Source organism: Xylocopa sonorina, chromosome 6, assembly GCF_050948175.1.
Source record: "Xylocopa sonorina isolate GNS202 chromosome 6, iyXylSono1_principal, whole genome shotgun sequence".
NCBI lineage: Eukaryota > Metazoa > Arthropoda > Insecta > Hymenoptera > Apidae > Xylocopa > Xylocopa sonorina.
Genome location: NC_135198.1, coordinates 11,099,684 through 11,126,287, shown reverse-complemented (window position 1 = coordinate 11,126,287; position 26,604 = coordinate 11,099,684). Strand labels below are relative to the sequence as shown.

Here is a 26,604-nt window from a genome sequence, read left to right as displayed (position 1 = left end):
ATATATTCGTAAACGCTCGAACGTTTATACGTTCGCGTTTCCAAACGACCAGACTTCGACGCGTAAACTTTGCGCACCTGAACACCCACTTTTTAAATTCTCGAACGTTCCGCAAAACTCTCTACCATGCTCGTTCGAAAAACCGCCACCGCGACGGTGGAAAAGAAATATCCTCGGTTACCAGGTAATTTACATCGAATATTCGACCATTAATCAATCCTTATCGCCGGTTCCTCACCAGTCGTCGTGCCCCAATCGTCGTATTCGATCGATTTTCCAGCGCGAGTTGCGAAAGTGGCAACACGCCGGAGAGGTCGACCGCGTATGAATTGATATAGCGTGGAACGATCCACAATCGTAGAGACACCTGTGTTCCCGGCCCAATCGGATGATTAACGACTCATTGTACGCTACGTTCGTAAAAGGAGCGGCCACTTCCTAGACCAGATCGCTCCTCTTTCCCTCTTTCGTTCCACCGAGGTAGATCGCAGCTCGCGAACGCTTGCAGTAACTCGACCCACCGACCGGTGTAATTGTTTCACCTCTGACACATGTTTTATGCTAAATTAGCTCCCAATAAGGGACAGCATCCCACCGTGGTGTGACTCACTGTCAGACATTGCTCGAAGTCGTTACTTAGGTGTCGCCGTGCCTTAATAAGAACCATTAGCCGTCCGAGTAAGTGCTCGTTTGTACTTCACAAATCCTGACGTGTAAGGAACCTGGGATGGTTCTCCGATGACCTGACCAAAAGAGCTTTCTGTCGAGTGATTAAAAAGGAGAACGGAGCATCGACTGAGTCGATCGTCGACATCTGGCGCGAGCCACAACCCTCGCGAAGGGGTGAACGAAGAAGCTCCCTAATTCGAGTCGAAAAAACGCAGGTTCAGCGTTCTCGGAACGATTCGCTTGGAACGAATCGCGGTATATTCAGCCAGCTCGATCCGTAGGAACGCAGTGCTAACGCGAAACGGGGCCAGTCACGGTGTGGGCGAAGATGAACGTTTGTTATCGACGCAATTTGCTGGCGGTGCGGTGAATCGAGGGCGTCAGGTAACGCGGGATTCAGGTAGAGGAGCAGTCACCCTCGCAAAACCTACCTACGTGAAATCATCGAGTTATTGATTGAGATAGTCCGACGGTGGCTTTACGATCGTGCCATGTTGTCGGAAATGACCAAGCGTTTCGTTTCTGCTAGGAAGTTGATCAGCGGAAGGAGCTGGCCAAATTTCGGGTCTGAGTCAGCTCGAAAATGACTAATTTACGGTACGCGTGCGACTCTTTCCCTGTGAATATTCGCAACGAGTTTCAACTTCTACGAAAGCTGACGGAAAACGCCGCGAAACTTGCGCGATTATTAATTGGCAGAGTTTTAATCGGACGTTACGTTGCCTCGGGGATTTTGATCGCTCCAATGATTTCAACGTTAATCGCAGCGATGACGTAAACGAGTGAGTGTCGTATTTTTATTCGTAATAGACAGTTTATTGATAGTTTGTTGACAATGGCAGTGTTAAAACGAGGACTGTGAATATTGATTGGGACAGGAGTGGAATCGAGTAAGTGGAAGCCTTGATAATGAAGTTATTTTAAGAGCGGTATGCTTCTACTTTGTTCATCGATTTTTTTCAACATTAACCTACCTACAAATGCGACGCATTTCGCGCTGCAAGGTAGCACGCAATCGAACAGCGAATTGTTTATTTTGACGCGCCGCTGAAAAGGGAACGCGCGTGGGTGGCTACTTTTTTCAGAATTTTTGTTTGCCGTTCGGTAATTTACAAGACGCCGGGGTCATATTTACGAAGAATCGTTCGTTGAAGGTTCTTCGAAGAAAAAAAGAGAAACGACAAACGAAAGGCGTATGGTGAGAAAAAAAGGCGTCGATGAAACGCAACGATCGAGCCTCGCGGTGAAAAATTGAAGAAAAACCAAGACATTCGAGAGAAATCGAAGAAAAAGGCAATCGTCGAAACGAGCAGCGCTCAATGAAATTCCCCGTAGTCGAGAGCGGGAGTCTCGATCAATGTTTGAAATAAGCGCGCCGCGCGGAAGCGTTCCGATCGGAAGAAAAAAAGAAAAGAGCAACAACCACTTCACCGACCTGTTCATTAACTGCTGCTTTTTTCCACTTACGTAAGCGTCGAACGCGCGGAACATTTTTTCCCACGTCTGCTGACGCGTTATTGGACTAAACGTGTCAAAAAACCAATTGCTCGCACCGGGACAAAGATTAATTAACCGAGCGATTTTAAATGCCAGCTGCGCGTTTCACGAATATTAAATTCCGCATAAAGAAACGAGAAACGCTCGAGCTCTGCCCTGAGGAAGAAAACATGTACGGGTTCGATAGAAACTCGTCGCGCGATGACTTTTCGAAACTCATCGAACTCGTCCTCGAAAGATCTCTGAAACGGAATGGCGTTGCCAAACGGAAGTTGATACCAGCCAAGAGTTATCCGATGGTTGGAAAAACTTGTCGACGAATTTCGCGGAAGTATCCGTAGCTCTTGCTTTCGATAATACCGATCTTATTTGGCCGACGATAAAAGTTTCGCTGTTTCTTCTGCGCCGGTTCCTCGACGTCCAGAAATACCGAACAGCTCGTCGTTTGCGAGTTCCATTTCCAAATCTTCGAGATTCTCTTCGATTTTCTTAGCAACTCGAGGAGCAAGGATAGGAAACGGTAGAGGACTAATTGATCGCGCTCGAAATGGTAACTCATTGCTCCCAGGTAACTCGTTACGAGCGTTCGCACGGTTCGATATTTCCTCAAAGTTCCACGGAACGTAAGCATTCTCCTTTGGTAGAAAATTACGAAGATTTCTCTCTATTATCGTCGGAGTAACAATGTCCATTCGAAAGAAAAGGAAATCCTGCGACGCATGAAAAGGTCCCCGTTGCGCGATGCACTTTCATTCCAATTATCCATTAGCAAAAATAACTGGACATTTTTCTCGAGACGGTCTATAATAAGATTACCTTTGAAGAATCCCACGTACCGGTTGCAATAAATTAACGACCGGCGTGCCTCCTTGAGGCCCGATCCGCGGATACGCCGGGTATCGTAAATTCACCGGGAGAGCACCGTGAATCGAATCTCTTTAATCCACTGGCAAGAGTCGGGTCTTGCGTCTCGATGCACCGTGAAATACTATATAGCTAAACGTTTAATCGTTTCTAAATTGGATTTGCCTGCTCTTCCTATTAATACCGATCCGCGTGACGCGGCGAGAGGCCGATAAGGGTTAACCGGCATTTATTTGCAGAACGATTCTTAACTATCCAGATATCGTACGCGTGTTCGGTGTTTATCGTCGAATAAGTTCCTCCGGGGTACATTAACGACGGGGCACGGACGATTTTATCGTGTCGTTTCAGATAGAACGATCGCTACCTACCTCTACGATGACGGTCGATGGACAAGTATTGGACAACGCGTTCGTGTGTGCGCGGCGTACGTGCTCGCTCGTTTATACGGGTTTTTATGCCATCGCGACCGTGGAAACACGGAACGGCAATTTTGTGTCACGCGTACGCCCTGTTCGATGCCGCCTTTATTAAACGTTCGTCGAAATAGAAGGTCGCACCGATCGTCGAAGCGTATCCGTCGAGGCGATCTCAGGTGAGGAACGGGAGGCTGCGAGGATCGGACATTTGTTTGTCCCTCCGCGGAGGGAAGGTTTTGTCACGCGAAACAGACCCTCTTAAGCTACTCTAAATTTCACCCTCACGAGACGCTAAGTGGCCGTAAAAATAGGCACTTCTAAGTACGTGCAAACGCACTCAGCCACGCTAAAGCACGCACTCTCTCGAGTACCGAGTTTTCATACGTTGCAGTCCACGTTTTGCCCCCCTCGAAGGAAGAAAGCTTGCCACGTCGTGGACGGATCGTGGATCCGAGCGCAACAACGCAGAGGGAGAACAACGTTTCGCCATTTTCTTTTTGGCAACTCGTCAATCGCGGTCGTCGATGAGTCCGCGAGCCGTGGAATGTGGAATATCGTTCGAAAACATCGTTCGACGATTCCCTGTCGAGCAATCGGCATATTTCCACTCCAGTCGGTACGTCGTGGTCTTTCAGGATCTTAAGTCGAGACGAGAACTCGCGTACGTCGCGTTATATCGCTGCTTGCCGTCCATTTTGTCGCGCCTGAGACATGGACGCGGCTCGTTCGATTCCTCGCGTTTCTTCGGAATAAGAGCCAACGATCATTTCTATGCTCAAGGCCAATCGACGAGAGGCTGGCGATCTTTCGTCGCGAGAAACGATCGCGGTTAAGTCTCGTTGAATGGTGAAACGCTGGCGTTATTTCGCGGTACCACCGCGTTCTTATCGATTCTATTACACGGCCAGATATTTTGAGCGGCGCGATATTGCGCGATCGATATCGACAAAACGACTGCTCCCCGGGTCATTATTGAACCGATGGATCTATTTATAGGCGAGAGCAGGTATCTTGATCTTTGGCCAAGTCGTCGGGCAAACCGATCGTCAGACCTCGTGTTTGCTCATCTTCTTCAGCCACTGCGCTTTAGCGGGCCGAGGAGGGTCCTCCGGGCTGATTGCATCGTATCGCCTCGGGATCGTTATATTGTCGTAACGAACCACGCCGACGGTGGACGTCTTTATCGTCCCAGCCGATTGAAAAGCCGGATTGGAGGCCACTTCGATATGGCGGCTGGTTCGTGAGTTCGTTTTGCGATCTAGGGTATTATTTATTTTCGCTGTGACTTTACGAGAAGAGGAAGACTCCTCGACAACCGAGGGGAAATAAACTCGACAAAGATCAACGACGAGATTCTCATAATTCCTTTCGTGGAAATTACAATCGGCGCTCTTTAGACCGGCTAGAAGCCTGTTTCGTACCAGAAGCGCACGCGATGAAGCGGGAGATCCGTAACCGTGACACTGCGGGACGTGGTAGCTTTCAGCGTTAATCAAATATACAATTTCGTCCAGCGCGGCAATTTTCTGGGAAACGGCGAGCTTATTTTTACACCGGTGAGGAACTGCGACGCGCGGCCGGCTACGTCCACGAATTAACCGCGGACGCGGATTATAAACCTTAAGAGCCAGAGGGTGGCCACCACCACGGTTCCTCTTAATCCGTTCGCCGCGCTTCAATTCGAAATTCGATATTTTATGCAGATTTGCGGGCTGCCGGGCCCCGGTTAAAACCGTATTACGGCACGGTAGGTGTTAGATTCCATTTGACGGTTCCCATGCTCGTAACTCACCCGTGGACCGCCCATGGTGACCCATTGTGGTCGCCGTCACCCCGATATCCCGACCTTTTGCTCGCGTTTTCTTTCTGTCGCTCGTTACCGTGGCGTTTCGCGCGAAACCGAATTACCAGCCTTCGCAGCACGGTTACCAGCGTCTCCTATTTCGCGGGACAGGATCGCTCATCGCGCCGTTCGTCGACCGGCAGTAATATTTAGGGGCTCGTTCCCGAGCAGCCAAGAGAGAGGAGGCGGTCTTGATGGGAGGGTGAATTACCTCGCCAGGTGGAATCGTAAAACAAGATATCAAGAGGCTTCATCCGCGGTTGGGAATTGCGAGCGAGGCGGATTCTAAACGACCGGCAATTAGAATGTCCAGCGCCGATCCAGCGGCCACGGACCCATCGATCACCGGGCGCGTTCAATAATTCACGGTTATCAAATCGGCAGGAACGCGTGTCGCCAGTTCGTACCGATTAATCACGCGAGCCTACGGATCCATCCGCGTAACGTATTCCCGCCGCGTACCCGCGATTCATCTTCCTGGTCGCCGGCCGTTCCGTGCGCGCATTCCTCTCACGAATTACCGCGCGTCCTCGAGCATCGCGTAGTCGCTGACCAAGGTCCTGGGTCTCCCAGCCGCGTCGTCCTGGATCTGTGCTCCCCTCGAGTAATTGCTGGCGTAATTTCGCTCAGGACCACGTGGCAACGAACCATCGTCGATCGTTGACCCGCGTGCGAACCGAAAAGAGGCTCTTTTCAGTTCGAAAAATCCAGTTGCTCGCCGATTCGAGCGGAAACGGAGGAACGAGCGGCGAAGGCGGTCGTTAGGTCTCGCACCTCGCGCTCGTTTCGTTGGTAAGATCGCTAAGTACCTGCAGTCGGGGCTCGAGCACTCGAGGTTGCTTCATTTTGGCACCCGGGACCAGCGACCGCACCCTCTGCCCTTTCGTACCCGACACGGAGCTACCTTCAAGTGGCACCGCGACCATCTCGCCCGTCCAAATGGCTTTCATCGGGCTTCCGAGGGGGGCTGTCGCTGCTTTTCGTCTGGGAACGCCAACACCCTGCCCGCATTTAACGGGTCTGCGAGCTATCGCGCATCTGCTCCGTTTTTCCACACCGTACACCACGACGATGTTTCGTTATCTGGTCTCTCCTGGTCCCGCGTCTCGCGTAAGGGCGGAGCAGAGTGGAGCAGGACCCAGCAACGAATTCAGCCTCCCCTGAGACGGATTTCATTTTTCCCCCGTGGCCATTGTACGTCGCTGCTCCTTCTCCACCGCGTCCATTCGGTTCGTTTTCGCACCTGCTCCTCGAGTCACCCCACGGCCAATTGCTCGGCCGCCCATCGGGAAGCGCGTTCGTTTCTTCCACCACTTGGAGCTTGCGCGCGGTTTCTTGTCGCGTCTGTTCGCGGACGACGATCGCATCGAAGAAACGGGTCGGAGATTCCGCCGTTTTTGGTTTATTACCGGTGCTGTCGGGGTATTCGAGGTCGACGGATCGGTCGAAATCGACCGAGGCGGCAGGGTTTTCCAGGTAAACGAAATTCCACGTGGAACATTGCTCGTGGAATTCGACGGAGACCTGGCCGCGAACAAAAGGCAGATTTCCTTTGAGGCTTGTCGTACGACGCGTCTATCCGGCGTCTGACACGGTCGCCCTTGTTCAGGTAGCATACCGATCGTGGTCGTAAAGCGTAGAAATGGAAAATCGGATCGAGGTACGATCGCTGGGCCAAGAGAAACTTCGAGGCGAGAGAGGCATTCCTTTAAGGGGCGACGCCGTAGCTGCCCTCTAATTAAATTGTAGATCAGACGAATCGTTTATCGCGCTGGGAACTTTAAAACAGCAATAACGAAGCGGAATGGCGTAGTTTGCGCTTGGCGAGTGTAGGGACCGTCAACGTGTTTTCACCGGCGGAGCCAAGAGTTATGGTCCATTGTCTGCGGGCGTTGCTCGTAATGAATCCTTTTCCGTGTAGAACCGCTTTTCTTTCAGCCTTTCAGGGATCTCCGGCTGTCCCGTGTTGACACTTGTTTATTTGTCACGGACATTACACGCGGACAGTAATGGATACGAGGTGTCCGTCCAGCGCGGAATAATAATAGGACCGGCAAACGATTCGTGTCTCGACTCGAGCCGTGACTAATTCGTAACCGGCCTTGTAATTCATTTTTCTCTGACCGTTGTTCACCCCTGGCAGCCACCCCCGTGATCGTAATTTCACGGTTTAAGCTCGCTCGTCAAAGTAGGCGCGCGGTTTCAACGGGAAATTGAATACTTTCTCTGGGACGAGGCCACGTCGGTGGACCAGGTCCGACGGCTAGGTGGTCCGAGGTTAATACAACGCTCGGTTAATAACTCTCGTCTATAGGCAGACTAGAAGATTTCGTAGCAAGGCCGCTCCCTCTGTCTATGAATCACTCCCACTTTTATGGCACTGCCACGTGCAGTGGCTGTTACGGATACCACGGCCATAAATATGGATGGGGCTCGGTATTCTTATTGCTATTGGCTGTCCGTGTGTTTAATGAGACATGACTCAAGTATCCGTGATACCGATAAGAGGCATTCCACTGACGTATTGTCTATTCAGACTTAATTAATAGGCGGTTAGTCGACAATGTGGATAGCGTGAAACAGGCTCCGGGGGAAAGACAAACGATCTCACGCGCGAACCTGTTTTACCAACGTCCCCTTTGCCGTGGCCACGAAACCAGGATCTCCTATTCGAAGCCAGCGATGATCGCCGCGGCAAACGGCGGCTGCTGTCCGAGTGTGGGCAGAGTTTCCCGCTAAACGATCCGGCGAGACGCGGCCAGCCCGACAGACTGTACGCGTAACAAGGTAAAGGAACTGGCTACTTTCGACGGAAGAAACTCTCTCGCCTCCTCCCACGCGTCCCAGCTCCTTTTTCTAATTTCCCTCGTCAGCTTGGTGGAATTGAGACGAATCGCCGTCGAGATTAAATAGAAAAGCAGTCGGTGGCGCGGCGCGTGGGCAGGGCCACGTATCCGTGGAGATTTATAAGTTAATCGAGCGTAATGGGTCCGAAGCAGCGCCCCAACGCGGATAGCTGCATCTGTTCGTGGTCGCATATTTCTTCGTGCAAGGGCCGGCCCTCGCGGGGCCGGACGCCGATACAGTTGGACACACAAAAGTCTGAGTCACGAGCTTTTGTACCGTTTACCCCAACCTAGATCGAGATCGCTTTACGCTCGTGTCGCGATAATATCTTTAATGATACGTCTTTCCGGACGGGGGCCTCTCTCCTTCGACCGAGGCGCAATCTTCCCCTGATACCCGCTCGCTCGTTCCCGGGGTGGAGGAGATAAAGAAACGGCCGAAGAAACACCGCCCCTAGACGTCTGGTGACGATCACCAGAGGCCGTGGTAATTAAGATCGAGGGAAGGAATGGGAGTGACGGAGAGTAGGAGAGACTGTTACGGGTTTGAGTGCTCTTTCGAGTGCAGGCTCCGCGTTATCGCTCGTAGCTCGTTACTAAATTGAAACGTAAGGGGAGGAGGACGCGATCGCGTTCGAAGCCCGTCGTCTATTCTCGGAGCGCGGGAGATTTCGAAAAATTGGTGGATACTCTTCATCTGGAATAGAGGTCAATCGCGCGCGATCGTCAGGTTGGTCGCACTGTTTACTGCAACCTCAAGAGTTGGCTATGAAAGTCCGGTAGCCGGCAGAAATAGAGCGTAGTGGCGCCAGTCTGTGATCGCGGGACAGCGACGAGGGATGAAACGGAACCTCCCTCGTAAACTCATTACAAGCGGTAGACCGAGTAAACGCATCGTTACGTAAATGAGATCCGTTTTCCGCGGACTCGTTAGACCGCTACCGTCGCCGCTTATCGGGGGCCATTAAAGTAATCCTCGCTACGTATTAATTGCATCCGCTTCGCGACGCCTCGATCGTTGATACCGCGCGATAATCGTCCCGGCGCGACGTTGTCTTATCTGTCGAGGTGCATCATTCGGAATCCTCGTTCCCGTCGCGCAGGTACGATCGATTGATCGGCGTTAAAAAAAAAGGGTTACCAGTGAGAGTCGCATAATTCGAGCGGTAGAATCGCGTGCACCGTATCGGCCAGGTGTGTCGCGTCCGCTCGGTTGCCTAGCACGGAACGCGTGCCACACAAGAGAGCTCGGCCCCGATCGAAATCGTTCCGTAAGTATGCACACGCATAGACGAACAGCCAGCCCCGCTTCTCATCGGTTCGACCGATCCGCTTCCACTCGAATCGCGCGCGACAAATTCAATCGCGCAACCGATTCGGTTCGCCTACGAATCGTTGGAGGGGCAGGCCACGATTACGCGGACGGACGTTTTTCCCAGCGACATGAAAACGTATCGTGTTCCCGTAGGTGAACAGGCGTCGACGCGGCTGGATTCGCCAAACCGCGACACGGCCAGCGAAGGAGACGAACGCCGAGGTATGCGAGCGATCGGTCGCGTATAAAAACCGTCTTAACGATCGATGCGGTGCGCTCTGTCGATGGTTTTTTTCGCGGAAGCGCATTAGCGCGGGGATAAATATACGCGTAACTCATTTAAGTCCGAGCTGAATGTTAACACCGCCGTGTGCCGAGGAGGAGCGATACGGGAAACACTGTCGCCGGGCAATCGTCCAATTCTCGTGCCTCCGCCGCAGAACTACATCGCGACCGTGAAGCTTAAAAGTGTTAAGGCTAATGGTCGCGGCGCTATAAACGTTTCACCGATGCCTAAGCCGTACGGTCATTAACTTGCGGCTCGACCCGGGTGAACGCCGCGACTCTCTTCCTCCTGGGACCTCAGCGTTATCGTCCTCATCGCTCGACAAATTGACCGTTCCTCGCTCGATTTCGGTCGAGATGGACGCGTATCTGCTCGTGTCCTTTTATCGCGCGTCCCACGGAACTCATAAATTCCCAGCATCGAGCACGACGAAACATCTGGCTTGAAAACGACGGAACTAGGCGATTGTACGGATAGAGCGGAACGTTCCAACCCCAGATAAATAGTAGATAGGGCAGACAAGATGACGAAGCGGTCTGTCGGGGAAAAAGAGGTACAAATTGGTGAAAACTACTTTCCCAAACGACGAGTATCACGTTTCGGAGCACGTGAAGCTTGTAAGCTTGTAATTGTACAGCATGTTCGGAGGAGGTTCGAGTTCGATCGCGGTCGCCTTTATGAATCCTCCGATCCGCTTATCGCGAACGAATCACGGATCTCGTAAATTCATTATTCATGGGATCAAACGCGTAGCGGGTCGCTGCAAGACCGATCTGTAATTGAGATCGACCCGCATCGGAACGAGTTAATCAACGCGAGCCGTGGAAGCTCGTCGAAGCGTAGCCAGTCGAGAGCCACGATCGGAGCTACCGGTCCCGAGTGCGCGACCGTTTCTGATTTCGTTTGCAGGCCTCGGCGCCGATGCCCCTCGTACGCTTTCGTGTAAACGTGCAAACAGCCTCTTATCGCTTATTAACTCGAAAGGAGAACCTTGAACAGCCTTGAGTCACGCGTCGACGAACTTTACTTAAGAGCAGCTATCTGACGCTGATAAAAACCGTGCTAGTTGCTGGAAAACAAACGGCAGTTTATCTGCTCGCGATTAACAGAGGGAAGTGTAGAGAGAGCCGCGATACATCCTTCGAGCACTACGAACACGCGCGCGAGTCTGGGAAAGCCGTTCATCGTGCGCTACGAGTGCACTTAATGTGCATTCGCGGACGCGGATGTTAGCGTCGATTCTCCTGCTTAAAATAGCGCGCAGACCGCGTTCGCATCGACACACCGGTGTAAATATCCGGTGACTTTCCTCGGGTGAATCTGGAAACTGTCGTATCGCGGTGCGGTCAGCTTGTAAACTAGCCGCGGCCACGGATGCACGGCCGTGTTACAAATGTATAACGACGGAACACTGTAAACCGACTAGGAGATAGAGAGAGAGAAGCGGCGACGATAACGTAATTTCGCGCGGTTCTCTCCGCGACGCGCGCCACCGCGTGTTAACGCGGGGCGCGTACGCGCGTATCTGCGCCAAGATAGAACGAATAAATAGCGACGATAAGAGAAGTGTACGGGCGCGATAAGTCGAGTAGTAACCGTTGATTAATCGGAGAACGGTCTGCTTTGTAAACGGACGCAATTAAGATCCATTGTCGGGGGCGAAAGCGGCCAGCCGATAAAGATGGTACCACGATCAATGAGGTAATTGTGTAACCTCTGACGAGAACGAGGAGAAAAAACGAGTCATCCCGCTTGGTGGTGATTTCAGTTTAAAGATAGCGTCGCGCGTAAATAGGGTTTCCGTTGTTTCACGCCGGGCGGGCGAGTCCGAAAACGTGGAATACGTAACAGGAAACTGGCTGGCGTGTATAATTTTACAGCGAAACGCAATATGTCCGCCTAAGCACGACCGGTTCAACGAGCTGACACGGAGAAGTATCGTTTTTCGCGGTAGAAAAAACGTGTCCCCTCGATCGAATTTGGCGCTGCGAGTTGCGGCCAGATTTTCGGTACTTCCCCTTTCCTGGCACCCCCGATGGTATCGCGTTCGCCAGGGCAACGTTCCTCGATGAACTCCAGACAGGCGTTCGTACGAGAAGATTAAACTAGCCCTGTGTTCCGCTCGGACTTCATTAGTAGGGTATTTATAATGGCTCTGGTCAACAGTGAAACCAGCGTGGCCACTGTGCGAAGGGTCAGACCCGAATTCCTCCGCTCTATCAAACCATCAAACCACACGCAACCCCCTTTACAACACCAAAACTAAATCCCCACGCTCGAACAAAGGAGTCCCTCGTAAAACCAACTTATCATTTAGAACGTAGTCGCTTCTTTCACGAAATAAACATGCACGCGATATTCGGACTACCCTCGATAAACATCGGAATTACACACGGCCCGTTCACCGGGAATTAACATAATTTACGGGCAAGAAAAAGGAGTTCGTAGGCCCGGTCGTAAAAGTTTGCCTTTCAGGCCAAGTTTTCCTACGAGCGAACGTCTTCCTGGCTAATTCCCCCTCGCTGTCTCGTCGTATTGTGCTCCTAGCCGAGGGGTTCGCCAGGAAAATCGTTGGAGGGAGGACGATGATGTCCAGCGTTCGGTAAAGTCGGTGGAAATATTGTACGGCCATATGTTGCCGAAACGTGGTCAGCTGTTTATGACGCCGGGTCGTAAACGCGACCAGTCCCCTGGTCGGGAGCACCGATTGTCCATTTATCAATCGCCGGTTATCGGCTCTCGATCCACGGGCTGGACGACGAAGGGAAATGAAACGCGGGTCGGAGGGCCGTGAAAAGGGAGCGATTCGGTCGTTCCTGGGGGACGATATCTGTCGCGATTCAAAGCGATAAAGCCTGGCCCTGTACCCACGGTCGATGGTCCCTTTCTTTCTGGACGAGCACGCCGGTGATTCCGCTTCGGAACTTTTCGTTCGTGGACGGAGGCAATTTCGGAATTTCCGTGGAGTCGCGTAGGGATGCAGAGGGATGCAGTTACCAGTGGTCGAAGTTGGCATCGGCGCAGTTTCGATTCACGTTTTCTCGTTTGAATTCATTTACATCTCTTTGGTATAAACGCGCGTTGATACGGCGTCGAATTGCCTCGCGGGATAATTCATTCGACGTCCATTAGAGATTGCGCGCGGACCGTTTTTCTTGCTCTCGCGACGTATGAAAAAAGAAGGAGCGAGGCAAGAGCGGAAATCAATCACGCGGCCGGCGCGGGGCGAAAAAAGCAGCGTCCACGGTGCAAAGATCGCACGGCGGCGTCGAGTCAAGTGGCTAAGCGTATATTCTCAATGGCTCATTTGAAAATTACACGCCATTCTCACGTCAACCCGGCTACTTGGACGTGCTCGAAGACGCGTTGCGTGACCTCTCGCCTGGCCTCGCCGTCGCTTACACCAGTTTCCATCAGTCCACATCAGTTTACCTGACTCACGGCTACGTTCCAAGTCGGTTGCCAGCGCCGATCAACGCGTCCTTCTTTTTCCTACCCTCCTCTCTTCACCCCCTCGCTTTCCTCTACGTAGCGTTCTCTGATTCAGCGTTCTCCGTGCACGAGGCGCGGCTTTTTTCTCCGCGAGGTTTAATCCCGCGTCTCGCGCGTACGAATACGTTGTCGAGGGGGTAGTCGAGGGGCCGCGACAAATCGATGGGCCGGGACGTCAAGGTGGTCGTAAGGGGCTCGTAAATCGTCGCGAGCAAACAGTCGGACGGATATCCCGCGTCGAGAGGGAACCGATCGATTAATTCTTCGTTTCGTCGCGGACAAACGACGGACGCTCGTCGATCTCGACGAAAAATATTCCTTCGAGTGGACAAGAGGGTGGGTACGGGGTTGTTTTATCGGCGACGTGACAGCGCGGCTGACGAACGTCAACGACGAGGCGAAAATCCGCCGAGTGACGAGAGACGGGGCTGCGTTTGAAGGAAGCGAGGGAAAAAAAGTGTGTGGAACGGACGGAACCGTCGTCGACAATCGCGCAGGGGGATAATTTCAAGTATTTTTTTTCCCTCGAAGAGAAGGGGAGAGTTTCAATCGTTGGAAGAAAACCTTGGGTATTTTTTTCTTTACGCGTTACGTTGTATTTCCTTCCACTGAAAAAAGTACAATATTTATTGCATAATCGCGCGGAGGTGGCAAGTTGGAAGAAATCTATTAGTTCTCTTTGCAAGTAGCAAAGGCGGGTAAACGTCGCTCACTTTTCTACTCGATACGGCATTGTAGTCGGTAAAAGAATGTTAATTGGTCGAGGTTTAGGCAGCTAGCGTCAGAAGCGGAGTGCAGCGGCGATAAATCAGCGGTTTAGAGACATGTATCAACACCTGATTAAAAGGGAGTCGGGCTAAACAGTCTGGTAAAGAATTATGTAGCCCTGGTCGCGCTATTTTTGGTGTTCGATCCACTAAAATTATACGCGCGGTTCGGGCAACAGCTGGTCGTGCTCGATCACGCGAGCGCATCGGAGCGAATGTGAATTTATGATCTTGTTCGCGTCCGTTGTACTCGATATCCGGCTTTAATGAAAACTCCATTAGCGTTCGTGGCGAGGTTCGAAAAAAAAGGAAAAAAAAGCAGCGAAGTTCGTTGTCGATGGGCGAAACGAGGTGTAGAAGAAAAGAAAATCCCATTAGCGCGCTCCGATTTTGTACCAGCACTCGTAGCGAATTCTGGAACGAGCCTTGAAAACTGAAAGCAACTAGCGAATGTCATTAAACCGATTAGTGGCTGCTTTCTCGATAAATAGACTGAGACTACACCTTGTGAAACGCCGGTGAAACGATACCCGGGGACACTGCAGTTTCATGTAAGCGCGGTAGCGATTCTGCATCGATTTTGCATTAGCAGCCGAAGCGTTTCTTCGAGCAGGGTGCTTCGAAGCAAGAAGACAGTCTGATTAACAACCGGTTAACAGCTCGGTGGAGAGATCGTGGTCCCCAGTCTCGCGATGGGATTGATGCATCTCGTAACGCGAGAGGAAGTCCAGAAAGTCGCGAGTCCTTTCGCAAAGCGACTTCAAAGGGAAGCCATTTCTAGATGAGACGAGGCGAGGCGATCTCTCAGATGATCGTGGGACCCGCGGCGTACGTCGCAGCTCGCGTCGTCGCTGGCGATCCTGATCTCGTCCGATAAAAGTCTAGCGGCTTTTCACCGCGGCAGCGAGCCGGAAAAATGGTTTCTCGAAAAGTTAATCCCGTCGGGGCACCGCGTGTACAAAGGACAAGGAAGAGGGGGGCGCGGGATACCGGTAAAGAGCGACGAAATCGTTTTCATCTGGTCGATCGATCATCGGCGTTGCCCAGCGGGCAGGGAGTACCCCGCTGGGCCCGGTGCATAATGTATGCGACTAATTGCCGGCCGTTTCATTCGCTGTAATTTCACTTCGTATACCGCGCGCCGTCTTGTTTCTTAATGGCTCGTCAGCTAACGCAGCCACCCACGCGAACGATCCCACGATTTATTTGTCTCCACCGATCGAACTTTATCTTCATGCAAATACGGGGACCGAGGAGAAGGAGGAGCACTCACGGCCGAGTTTCTCTTGCCACGGTCCCCGATTCCGGGGCCTCGCGTGTCTGGCTAATTAAATGGATTTTTGCGATACGTACGATCGCACTCTCGCCTGCACGGGGCCTTTGAATTTAAATTGGTTCGTGGAAAACGTGAATGAAAGCACGTGACGTCGAACGGTTCGATCGCTTGGCTTGCTAAATCCGACGCGAATGTTTTCGATTTCCCTCGCGCCGATAAATAACGACGGGTGGTGTCATAACCTGGTAACACCTCTGAGCGAATGTGTAGTCACTGATAGGCGAGTTGCAAGGGGGAAAAAAGGAAAGAAACGGCGAGAGCGAAGTAGGTGCGGCGAGGGGCGAGAGGAAGAAGGAAACACCCGCAACGATCGTGTCAGGGCGGGTCCAGAGGCACGGTGGCTCTCCTTCGAGCGTAGTCGTTGATCGGACAAACGAGACTGCTGGGTGACAGAAAAACGAGCCTGTCGCCGTCACGTGATCTCGTAATACGTATCTACCGACAATACCCGATAACTGAATGCGTTTGCGTAGCCCGGTCGCGTTGCGACCATTGTTCGCAAAGGTCACGCGCCAAACCGATAGGGCATTTAAATACAATCGCCGGTAGGTACGCGTCTTCGGCTAATTGCGATTCCTCGAACAGCTTGTTACAACGATCTCGCATCGTGTATTTCGCACGGTGCGGGTTAAACGATTGATGGACGCAGGGCTGGTCAAAATGGGACGAGGTCGCGGCAGTAATTAAATATCGCGGAAAGTGGCTCGAGGGGTAGTCCAAGGTTCCCGTATAGCTCGCGTTCGGTAGCGAGTTCGATGGTTTTCGCCGCGTTTAAAGCCTCGTCCTGGCTGACGCGAGCGGAGGAATCGTAAACGTAGGTGTACGAAAAATTATGAACCGATCCGTTTCGGTTTTAGTAGCTCCGGCATTTAATTCGATGGCTTCGCCCACCGATTCAGCGGCGAACGAAATCAATATCGGCCGGGGCGGGTCGTAACGGAGTCCGTAAAAATGAATTCCGCTGGGCAAAAGGTTTCGCGGCGCTGCGTTATTCGCGCGCCTCTCCGTTATGGGCCGTAAAAGGCTCCGTTTGATTTACGCCCGCCTGCCTCGCCGTGGTACGCGCGAACGACTATATCTGCTCGAACGTTTCGCGAGTCCGCGTTTCTCGACGGAAAACAACCGGGAGAGAACGGGCTCCGCGCAATTAGTCGACGGCGAAACGGGACCGTAGGAACCGGCGCGGAGGGTTTCCGCGCGGAGGAGGGCAAGCGTGGGCGGTAGATGAAGGGCGCGATAATCCGCGTAAGGCAAATCCGCGCGGAACAATGCCACGGTGGCGAGCTGTCCCCGGGGCCCGTGCCAACTACATTAAATCGCACTTAACTCTCCTTGCCCGCTTATCGGCGGCTATTACTCTTTCGCACCGCGTTTTATTGTCCTCCCGCGATAGTTCTAATTGGCTTATTCCGCTCCACGAGCTGGCAGAAAGCGAGACGTCGCGGAGACTCGCGAGTCGGTCAGATAGATCCTCTCGTGGAGGTTTTAAAAGTGCGTAGCATCTGAATTTGTTACGCGCCCCGTTGGATCGATCGATCGAAACCAGAGGGAATCGACTATTAGTAATTCGATCGTTTAGAGAATGAAGGGGTTGGATCGCGAGCGATGTCTCGAGCGAATTCAGCTTAAGATTAATCCGTCTGCATTCAACACCACTGCTCTTGCACTCTTCGTTCGCCATGGATTGCTTTGCTCGCATCGTATCGTACACGATAGAGCGTAAACCCTTCAATGAACGTTAGGGCGAATTACTAGGGACTGTACGACGGTACGCTGATTTGCATACGATAAGAGAAAAATAGAGAGCTATGAAAACAGCGAACCATCGGGATGGAGGCTCGGAAATTGCGTACGGAGATGCGATCGCGATGAAACGTTTCACACGGCGGAACGATAGGAACAAGTTAATCATCCGCGGACGGCGGCAGGCGAACCTTTGGCTGTTATTAGAGAAATCACTGGCGAGCCGTCCGCTTTCCTACTGTTAACGGTTCGCGGCGCCGTTTCCTTGCGGTGTCCGCGAGAAATCGCGAAAGACCGACTGACGGCCGGAGTGGCTGTAAATCAACGTCAGCCGCGGGTTTCGACTGTGACACGCGATAACACGCGATGCCTTCGAGGTATGGATTCGTCGCGACGCGGACACGGTGCCCATACTGCACAACTCACCGCGGGCATCCGACATTTCGGTTCGACGCCGTCGAAGGAAGGCCTGTAAGCTCGCGGCCGTCGACAAATTGAAACTCCTCGTGCGACTCGCCGCATACCGACGTTTGCGCGTCTCCGAGGCGAAACATTCGAGCGGGGCTCGCGTGTCCCGTGCGTGCACAGAGGAAGCAATTTAGCATTTCCCACATATTAAGTCGCACCCACTCTCGAGCCAGTCAAAAGGATACGCACAGTGGTCCGTATTATCTCTAATTGCCCCGGCAACTCGTTCGACGCTGAAATGATTTACGAACGACCGCTGTCGCTAGAGTAAACCGTTGAGAGATAAAGGGCAATTATTTGCCCGTGGCAGGCGTCGCGGCGTCGCGTCGCGGACTAATAACCGAGCCTATTCCTAATTGGGGTGAACTCCTCTGGCTGATGCCGTTATCGCGATCCGTGGACGGTGCAATGGACGACGTCTGTCTAAGATCGATCGGAAATAACCGAGGCAACGAGAACGATCGCGATACGATTCTCTCCGTTCGACTCTCTCGCTGTTTCTGGTGAGAGAGGCTGCGTGCGTTTGAGCGGACGGGTGCATTATCACGCACCGTGGAGTCGATACTCGAGGTCCGAACGAGCGATGTCGTAAACATCGCGGTGCTTATTTATGCATTGGAAACGGGCGCGAGACGCTGGCACGCGGTTATTAGACAAATGTTAAACGATACGCGTTTCCCTGACTAATGCCTCTCCCGCTCGGTTGTGCTAGGTGGCGCCAAGGAATCTTAATTGGATTTCCATAGGTCGCACCTCTTTTCTTCGCACCCTCGAATCGCGCGGCTCAACAGAAGTTCGACGATTTCCATCGCGTCTCTTTCGATCGCCTTGACATCGTTCCATCCCAAGTATTCGTTCCACGACACGTAATCGCTGTTTGTTTCTGTAGTAGCTGGTTGCTCGCCAATCCCGCTATTATCCGCAGTGGCTTTCCTGCTCCCGAGAGAGTATTAGGGAGGGCGGATAATTGAATTCTCTCTCGTTGCGGGACAGCGGCGTTCCCACGAGAGCACCCAGACGCGAACGTTACTCGACGTCTGGATCCACGGAATTCGCAAGAAATCGCGGCGCACCGCGAGCGAAGGAGCCCGGGTGCATTCCGCTGCGTTATCCGGCCTGTCATTGCATCCCCGTTCCTCGAGTACCGTCGGACGCTATTCCCACGATCCGCACGACTCGGGCGATCTCGATATTTATGTCCCTCCTCGACTCTCTCTTGAACGCTCGTCCGTGGTAGACAGAGAACGTTGCATAAGGAATCTCTGAATCCAAGCCAGCATTCCTTCATCATCGTCTACCTAACAAGTACCAAATGGCTGGGCGAAAAAGTTGGCGCCACGTGGGTCGTCGCATTGTGGCACGTCTCGCGACGCCTCATTCTCTACGATCTCGGAAGCGTTCTTCTTTCGGTACGCGGTACCAAATGCCCGGCGCCGCAGGAATTAATCTTCCACCGCGTCGGTCAATTCCCAGCGCGGCGATGGGAGTCGAGCGAGCGTTCCTCCAAGTGGCGCGTATATCGACTCTGAGAATGCCGGACGAAGTGCGTTGGCGCCGGTCAGATGTTAATCTATGGCACCTGTCGACCACTCGACACCCTCTTCTCGACTTGTCCTCCGATTCCATGCTTTTTATCCAATCTCGTTACCAGGCATCGAAACGCTGCACGGAGTAGCAATCGCTTTCGTTCTGCTCCCGTCTCTCTCTCTCTCTCTCTCTCTCTTTCTCTTTCTCTATCTCTCGGAGGAGGAAGGTCTCCTACGATCTTCTCGCATCGAACGGCGGAACATCTCGTTCGCAATAGCGTGCGACAAACTCGAGTGGTGCGACCGAACGCGTTACTTAATTTAATCAACGCGTCTCGTTCGTCATACCATTCGAGTTGGCGCGGATCGCAATAATATTACTCCTAACAGGCGAGAAGCAACGAATTGCTTGTAATGCACGGTCGCAGATAGCCGCAGGGTCGTTGCACTGTGAAACGTTTCCAATTCGCGCGTATCACCGGCACACCCGCTCCTCTGGTACCACGGCGAAAGCGGTCTGGACGTCGCTTCAAAGGTAAAAGCTTTTCGATTAGGATAACTTGGAGGGTGCCTAGGTAGGAGAAGACGCGGTGTGGCCGTTCGTATTTACATCCACATAGGTACCCGTTCGAATCGTTCGAACAGGGAATCAGGTTCCCGGTTGCGGTCTCTGGCTTCTTCGTTCATTTTCGAATCGGCTAATGAGATCGGATGTAACGTGCTCCTTTCGCAATTCTAACTGCACGGCCAGACAGAAATATCGACTTAGGCGGCGTTTCAGATTATGAAACCCCTCGGATCGCCTCGCAGCTTCTGGATTCGATGCCTGTCCGACTTCTATATCTCGTCGATTTTTCAACGATTCCAGCTACGATTGGAAACTGGAATGTTGATACAAATTACTCGGCCATTACCTTATGGAAACTAGAAAACCGTATTATATGTACGCGTATTCCAGTTGCCTTTCGACGTTTGTCAGATTTAAGTCAAACGTAAGCTGTTCGCCTCGGTTGAAACGTCTGATCCGAGATACCTGTTCTTATTATATACTTAACGCGACGATTGGTTAACTCGTCGAATCCACGAGACGTCCAGCATAATCGTACGGCCAAGTCCCGTCCCACGTAACCCGTGATCCATTATCATCGAGAGAAACTAGCGTCCAACTCGTCCAGCCGTTAACTTAACCGCGCGGCGAGACAAATGAATACCGGTGCGCCATCGGCGCAGGGTTCGTAACGTACCTGACGGGAGTTAGTGAATTATTTCGCGTAATCGATTCCGACGGGTACAGTTTCACGTGTTGCAGCCAGCTCGCCGCGAAACCGGTCTTAATTGACACGCAGCTTCCGCGGTCGGCTAATTGAAAACGCTAACGCGTCGAACACGGCGTTGTTGTTTCCTACCGGGCCTGTTATCGATTCGTCGCCACCGGATGATAAAGTGCGCGGAACACGGTTAGGTGTCTTCCGCGCTCGATCTACGCTTCGCCGCGGACGTCCGCGATGATTGATGAGTTCAACTGCTGTTCCATGGTTTATCGCTCCATTCTGGCGGCCGCGCGCCGCCAGGAAACGCGATAGACCGAATTGACGCGCCGCGAATAGCTGAATTTACCAGGAAACCCTGTCCACGCACTCCGCTTCTGCGAACCAACATTTTTACCGTCCACCGTAATTCGTATCAGTCTTCGATTCCAGCACTGCACTCAGACTCGTACCCTCGTTCTTGCATCCTCGATTTCTTCGACCGATTACGAGCGAACGGTAACTCCCACGGAATGTCACCGCATTCCGCCCTTAATCCTCGACGACGCGGGAGACCGCCGCTACCAGAGAAAGGGGTATCATTAACGAGGTCGGTGCATCGATCGTCGTTTCTTGGTTCATCAGCGAACCGCGTGTCCCGTGTCACGAGCGATTCTCCACCGCGTCGCGAGGCATTAGCGATGGCTTCTGAAGATCCCATTCATCCAGGTGCTCAAACGTGTTCGCGATGAATACCATTAAGGCACACATTTATCGCCATTCTCTATGTCTCGTCCCCTCTCTTCCATTCGCTGTGTCAGACGTTTCTCCCTGGCAATCGCAGGTGAGAGCGGGTCTTAGTGGACCGGTCGCCCTGGCCGATGGCACGCTTTGCTTCGGACGATCGTCTCTTTCGCTGGCTTCCGTAAATGCACCCTCCAGCGAGCGTCCACCGCCTACAAACCGCGCCGCAGGTATCCCTGAGATAACAGACGAGCCAGCGGAATGCAGGGCCCGCCGAACTCGAGCAAAGGAGAGACGGTCGTTCTATCTTCACGGCTGACCGGTTCGTAGCACCCGTAAGTGGCTTAGTCCGCCTGTTTAAGAGACTTAGGGCCGCGTCCTTACGCGAGAAAACAGGCGACAGAATATCGCGTTAACCCGCCGACAGGCTCGTTCCTCGATCGGAGCCACGTCGCGACCGGGTGTCATTAAGCGGAGAGAGTCGCGTTGGATCTGACTGCGTCTTAATGACACTTGATGCGAATATAATGATTAAAAAGGAATCGCGTTGAACTCGAACGACGCGATCGTCGAGCGATCAGGCGCACGGATAACGGAATCGGAGGTACAGGTGGCAAAACTGGAGTGGTCTTCGTTAACGCGGATACGGATCGGCTGGCACGTTCCCGCTGGCCAGTTCTGACGAAACCATCGAGCGTCGAAAAGAAGTTCAAGCCCAACCACGAGCCGCGATTAACGCGATTCGGGTCACGGTTAGAACCGGCTCGCGACCGCGTGATTCCCGGATTGGGAGGAGGAAAGATTACGAGACAAAAGAGGATGGTTGCGAAGGGACGTTGAAATGTTCGCTAGTGAGCCACCCTTTTGGACTGGTCAATCGTCGCACGTAAACGTTCCACTTCGTATCGAGCAATATAACAGATGCGTTCTTCTTTCTTCGTAGCAAAGGATTTTCTCGGAGTCATGTTCCTGTTCAGGGCAGATAATTCTTGACTGATCGAACGGATCTTCTTAGAGCCAGTCACTGTCGCGTTTAGGAGATCCTAAGCCGGACTTATTCCCATCGTAAGCTTAGGATCCTCTTTTCCAAGCTCAGATTGTAGACCACCAAGCTCGGAGGTATCGTAAATAGTAGACGAAGAACTTGCCCAGGCTCTGGTTACGCAACTCTAATCTCGCGAGCTTGGTAGATCCATTCCGCATCGGCTCGATCTCCAATTAATCACGCGTACGCGCGATTTCATCGATAACGTACCGTCCGCAACGACGCTACGAGGCGGTCGACGAATAATTACCAGTGATTACACTGTCGTTTAACCCTTTGCACTCGAGGCCTTTTTCGCTCGCGCGAACCAGCAACTCGAGGCGATTTCGGCCAAACTGGGCGAACACATTACAAGTAATTGAAAAACATTTATAAGCAAACAAACGTATATAAATAATAAAATTTCACTAGTCTATTCATTTATATGTCGAAAACATGAAATTTTAGTAAGTATTACAAAATTTTAATGAATATTACACTCTGTAATTAGTTTTGGTGTGATATTTTGTGAAACAATATCCAAGATGCATCCTAGGTTTGTCAGGACACGTATCACAGTAATACGGAGTTTCCCGCCTACCTCCAGGCGTGTTGCGGTCAGAAAAAACCTTACAGTCCCTTTTTGGCTCTTTTAGTATTACGTGGAGCTTCCCGTTTAATCAGATTTCATCGAAATGCGACGTAGACGCTTGCTCTCGTTGCTGGCGATACGACCCTCTTAGTTGTTCGGCAAGTGTTTTCAAAAATCGTAGATGGCTCAGTGGCTTTTCCCCTTTTTTGTTTTTTTCTAGTTTATACAAAATATATGAATTCCGTCGTCTTACACCTCTTACTGTATCACTATCTTCACCACTGGATTCTTTCGCTTCGCGGCGTAATCCGCCGGAAGTCGATGTAAGTTCACCATCCCAAGCGGCAAAATCGAATTCGTCCGAACTCGAGTTGATCTGATCATCCTCCATATTTTTAGGGTTCAAATACTTTTTAGATACTATATTTATTGCCAAGACTGTTTCAAACGAATGCTACGCTGAGACTAACTAAATTGAGCTAAGATTAGGCTACAATGTAAGCAGAGCCTAGTCCACGAAAGTACTTCCGAGAAAACCATCTTATCGCATATTGTAAATAAGGAAATCCAGTTACAAAAGACCATAGCGTCGTAGCACCGTAGTCCGATTTAAAGTTTAAAAAACACTCGGGCGCCGCAGCAGCGTGGCTCGAGTTTTCACTTCGAATCGGCCGGGCGCCGTATCGGCGCCGCTCGAGTTGCCACCTCGAAACGGCCGGGCGCCGTATCGGCGCCGCTCGAGTGCAAAGGGTTAATATTGCAACGAACGCTGTCCGTCGACCGCGCGTCTCGGACGTTATTACCGTTTAACAAGTACGGGCATCGATTAACGTTGCCAGGGAGGCGAGTCGTCTACGTGCACGAGCTGTTTCGCCGTGCGCGACGTTCCTCAAGGGATAATGACGAACCACCGCGAAGTAATTTCACGGCGGAAAGATTTAGAGCCGCGCATTAGTCGGAGCCTATCGCTAGACGATTCAGAGGAAGCGATAGGGCGATCCTCGAGCATCGGCTCGCTGTCTCTCCTTTTTCTTCGTGCTCGTGGAGAAAGCCTCGGACAGTTTTTACTCGTCGACGAAGCTCTACTCGAGGTGTAGGGGGGTGGTGAAGAGACGCGTCCAAGTTCCGAGCCGAGATCGAACGGTGCCGCGTGCGTATAGGTTTTCTTCCCTGAGTTCTCCCTGGAAGTACGGCTTTCGACGTGTACTTATTCGCGACCTATCGTTTCCAGCGTCTGAGCCTTTCGAGGCGACGCCAAACCCCCACGGGACGGTCTGGGAATGCGAGCACCTGTTAGGCGTATGCGCTCTTTCTTCTCCGTCCCCGTCGTTCTTTTTTAAACGTCCTTCCACTTTTTGGCGAACGCTTACCACGCGTGGCTTGATCCGCGGAAATTTCGTGGAACGGATACATGTGGATTTCGTTGAAAAATTGAGAGCGAGAGAGAGGGTAAAAAGAGAAATCAGCATACCCTTTTACTTCTGAAACGTTCCTGCCGGTTGATCAAAAGGGGCTTCCTCGACGGCCATCGAGACGGAACGATTATTAAAATTCAGGCACCAGGATTCGTCGAAAAGAGAGAAAAGACCACCGCGGCCTATTAATATTGATGAGTTTTGACTTTATTAAAGCGGGCAATTATTCATTCGGAACGGTACGCGTTAATCGATTGCCTTGGACGCGGGTAGACAGAGAGAAGTTTGGGCCAGATTCTCAATCAAATGGACTTTCGACGGCCCGATTATGCGTAAGATATTTTTAGCCGTTTGCGCAATACATACTCGGAAGTGTCGTGGCATCGCGTAACGCAATTCAAGCCACCACGGATACAACGGGAACGAAAAAGAAAAAGAGGGATTTCAACGTTCGGTTCGATTTCCGTGCGATAATTAAATGATAATTACACGTCAACGTGGGATTAAATATGGCTGAGCAAATGTCTTATTTATTACTCTCAGCGAATGTTGGAATACAAGGTAACGAGATATGATAAACGGAATCGTTGGTAATTTTACGATGGACCATAAAAACCGTACGTGTCGGAACATTGATCGCGATTAACAGGACAGTTGACGAAAAAATTCACCGTATGCGACGTAAAATCGCCTTCGTTCCGTACCGCGAGCCCGTAATTTCAGCTTAATGAATTTAATTGGCTGACCAGGTAGCTGAAAACCGGCTAAACATTACGATCGATCGTGCAACCTGTTATTACACGCATTTTTTTCGCCGTTTTCTCTTTTTTTTTCCAAAAAGGAGAACCGAAAAAGAACCAGCGCGCGCGCTCCGGCAACTTCCTAGCTCACGAGTAAATCATTTAAAACCATTACCCGCGGGGAAATGTTTGCCACTTATCAATTTCGTAGATTTTCGTCGTGAATTATTTAATATCCGACAGGAGAACGATGGCGATAAATTCTCGACTCATGAAATCAATGTTAATTTACTACGGTGGTATCCAGGTAGGATCTTGACCGTAACGTGTACAATTTTCAAGTGTCTCAATTCCTTTCTCGGGCCTCCGCGAAGGAACGGGGCTGGTATAACTAATCATACCAAAGCGACGCACTTCGATGCAATAACTGTCAACGTAAAAAAGGAAACGACCGGTCCCGAGGAATTTTTCCGCTCCACCGCTACTTAGCCGAGCCCCATTCGCGCTGATATTCGTTCCGTTTCTCTCTCGCGGCACGAACACGAGGCTAAACGTCCTCGTTCCGTGCAGATGGCTCTCCATATTCCTGGCTCTACGTGTCTTCGCGTTACCCCCTGAGAAATTGCAACCGCAGACCGCTGCATTAGCTAAAGTGCACCTTCGAAGACGTCGCAGCGTCGGTAGAGACGCGTCGAATTCACCGAAGGTGTACACGCCATTTCGCTGCTCGACGTTCCGTTTCCCATTCTTTCGCATCGCCTCGTTCTTCATCAACGCCAACAGCGACGCCATCGATTGGCCTCGACTGGTCCCGCCTGGCCTGGCCCGGGCTCTCTCGAAGAGAATACTCGATCGAGCTATTAATCCACCTTGCGGGTTGGTTCAAGGATGCGGCGGTTGCAACAGGCACGCAGGGCTCGCTCGGATTGCTCAACGGCGTCGATTGCATCCGTTTGGTGCGCGGCGAGCTTTTTCTTCACGACCCGTCGAAAGAAGCGAATCGAGGCTCCGGTTGCGCAACCGAGGGCTTTGCCAGAGCCTTTTCCTCCTGTCGCTTCGCGGAATGAAACGCGGGACGAAAATAAATACGGCTCGCATGCGGCTGTCCCTCGTAAACGTCGATGGCTGAGGTCCTGGCATTTTCCTTGATGTATGCGACGTTTCGCTGCATCATTAATAACGTTGAATAGAAGCGGAGGCCCGTGGACGTTTCACCCGCGGAGGCAACAGAATTCGTACGTGTTCAGGTTGAATCGCGCGCAACGGGTTCACAGCCGGTTCTTCGATTATCTCGAGCCCACGCGTTCCTCCAGAAACGAGCAACTATTCCCAATTAATGATCGAATTATTAAATTATTCCGCGTCGCTTCCGCGAGGCCAACGCAGAGTCGCGCAGAGGGGTTGCAACCCTTTTTTTTTCTTCTCCATCGGCAACTCGCCCGTGGCGTTCACCGCGCCCCGTAAAGGCGACAGAGGCTGGGGATTTTTGCGATACACGGCGCGCAGGTGTAGCAATTAAACGGGGCGGATTGACTCCCGGTGAAATATTAATAAAAACGTCTGTTCCGCGTCGTGTTAATTACTGGAACGGACTCGAGGCGATCGGAGCAGTAGGAGGAGAACGGGTCCAGCTCGTAAGAATTAATATCTCGCGGCAGCCACGTGTTACGCGTTATCATCGCGATGTCTCGGGCATATTAATCGAGCGCGAGTAAGAAAAAAGGCCGGACTCGATCCGGGATAAACGAGTCGATGCGTCAGTTCCGATCGA

The 26,604-nt window shown here is 51.9% G+C and overlaps 1 protein-coding gene across 2 annotated transcripts in view; it reads left to right on the top strand.

The window, feature by feature from the left end:
• Sulf1 (Extracellular sulfatase Sulf1) overlaps positions 1-26,604 on the top strand; it is a 67,137-nt gene that overhangs the window by 1,514 nt on the left and 39,019 nt on the right. The window contains exon 1 of one of the 2 annotated variants that reach the window (XM_076896117.1): positions 9,288-9,409. The exons of the other annotated variant lie outside the window; for it this stretch is intronic. The gene's annotated coding sequence lies outside the window, so the exon portion shown is untranslated. Of the gene's footprint in view, positions 1-9,287; positions 9,410-26,604 lie in introns of those variants that run through there. 2 annotated transcript variants of the gene reach the window in all.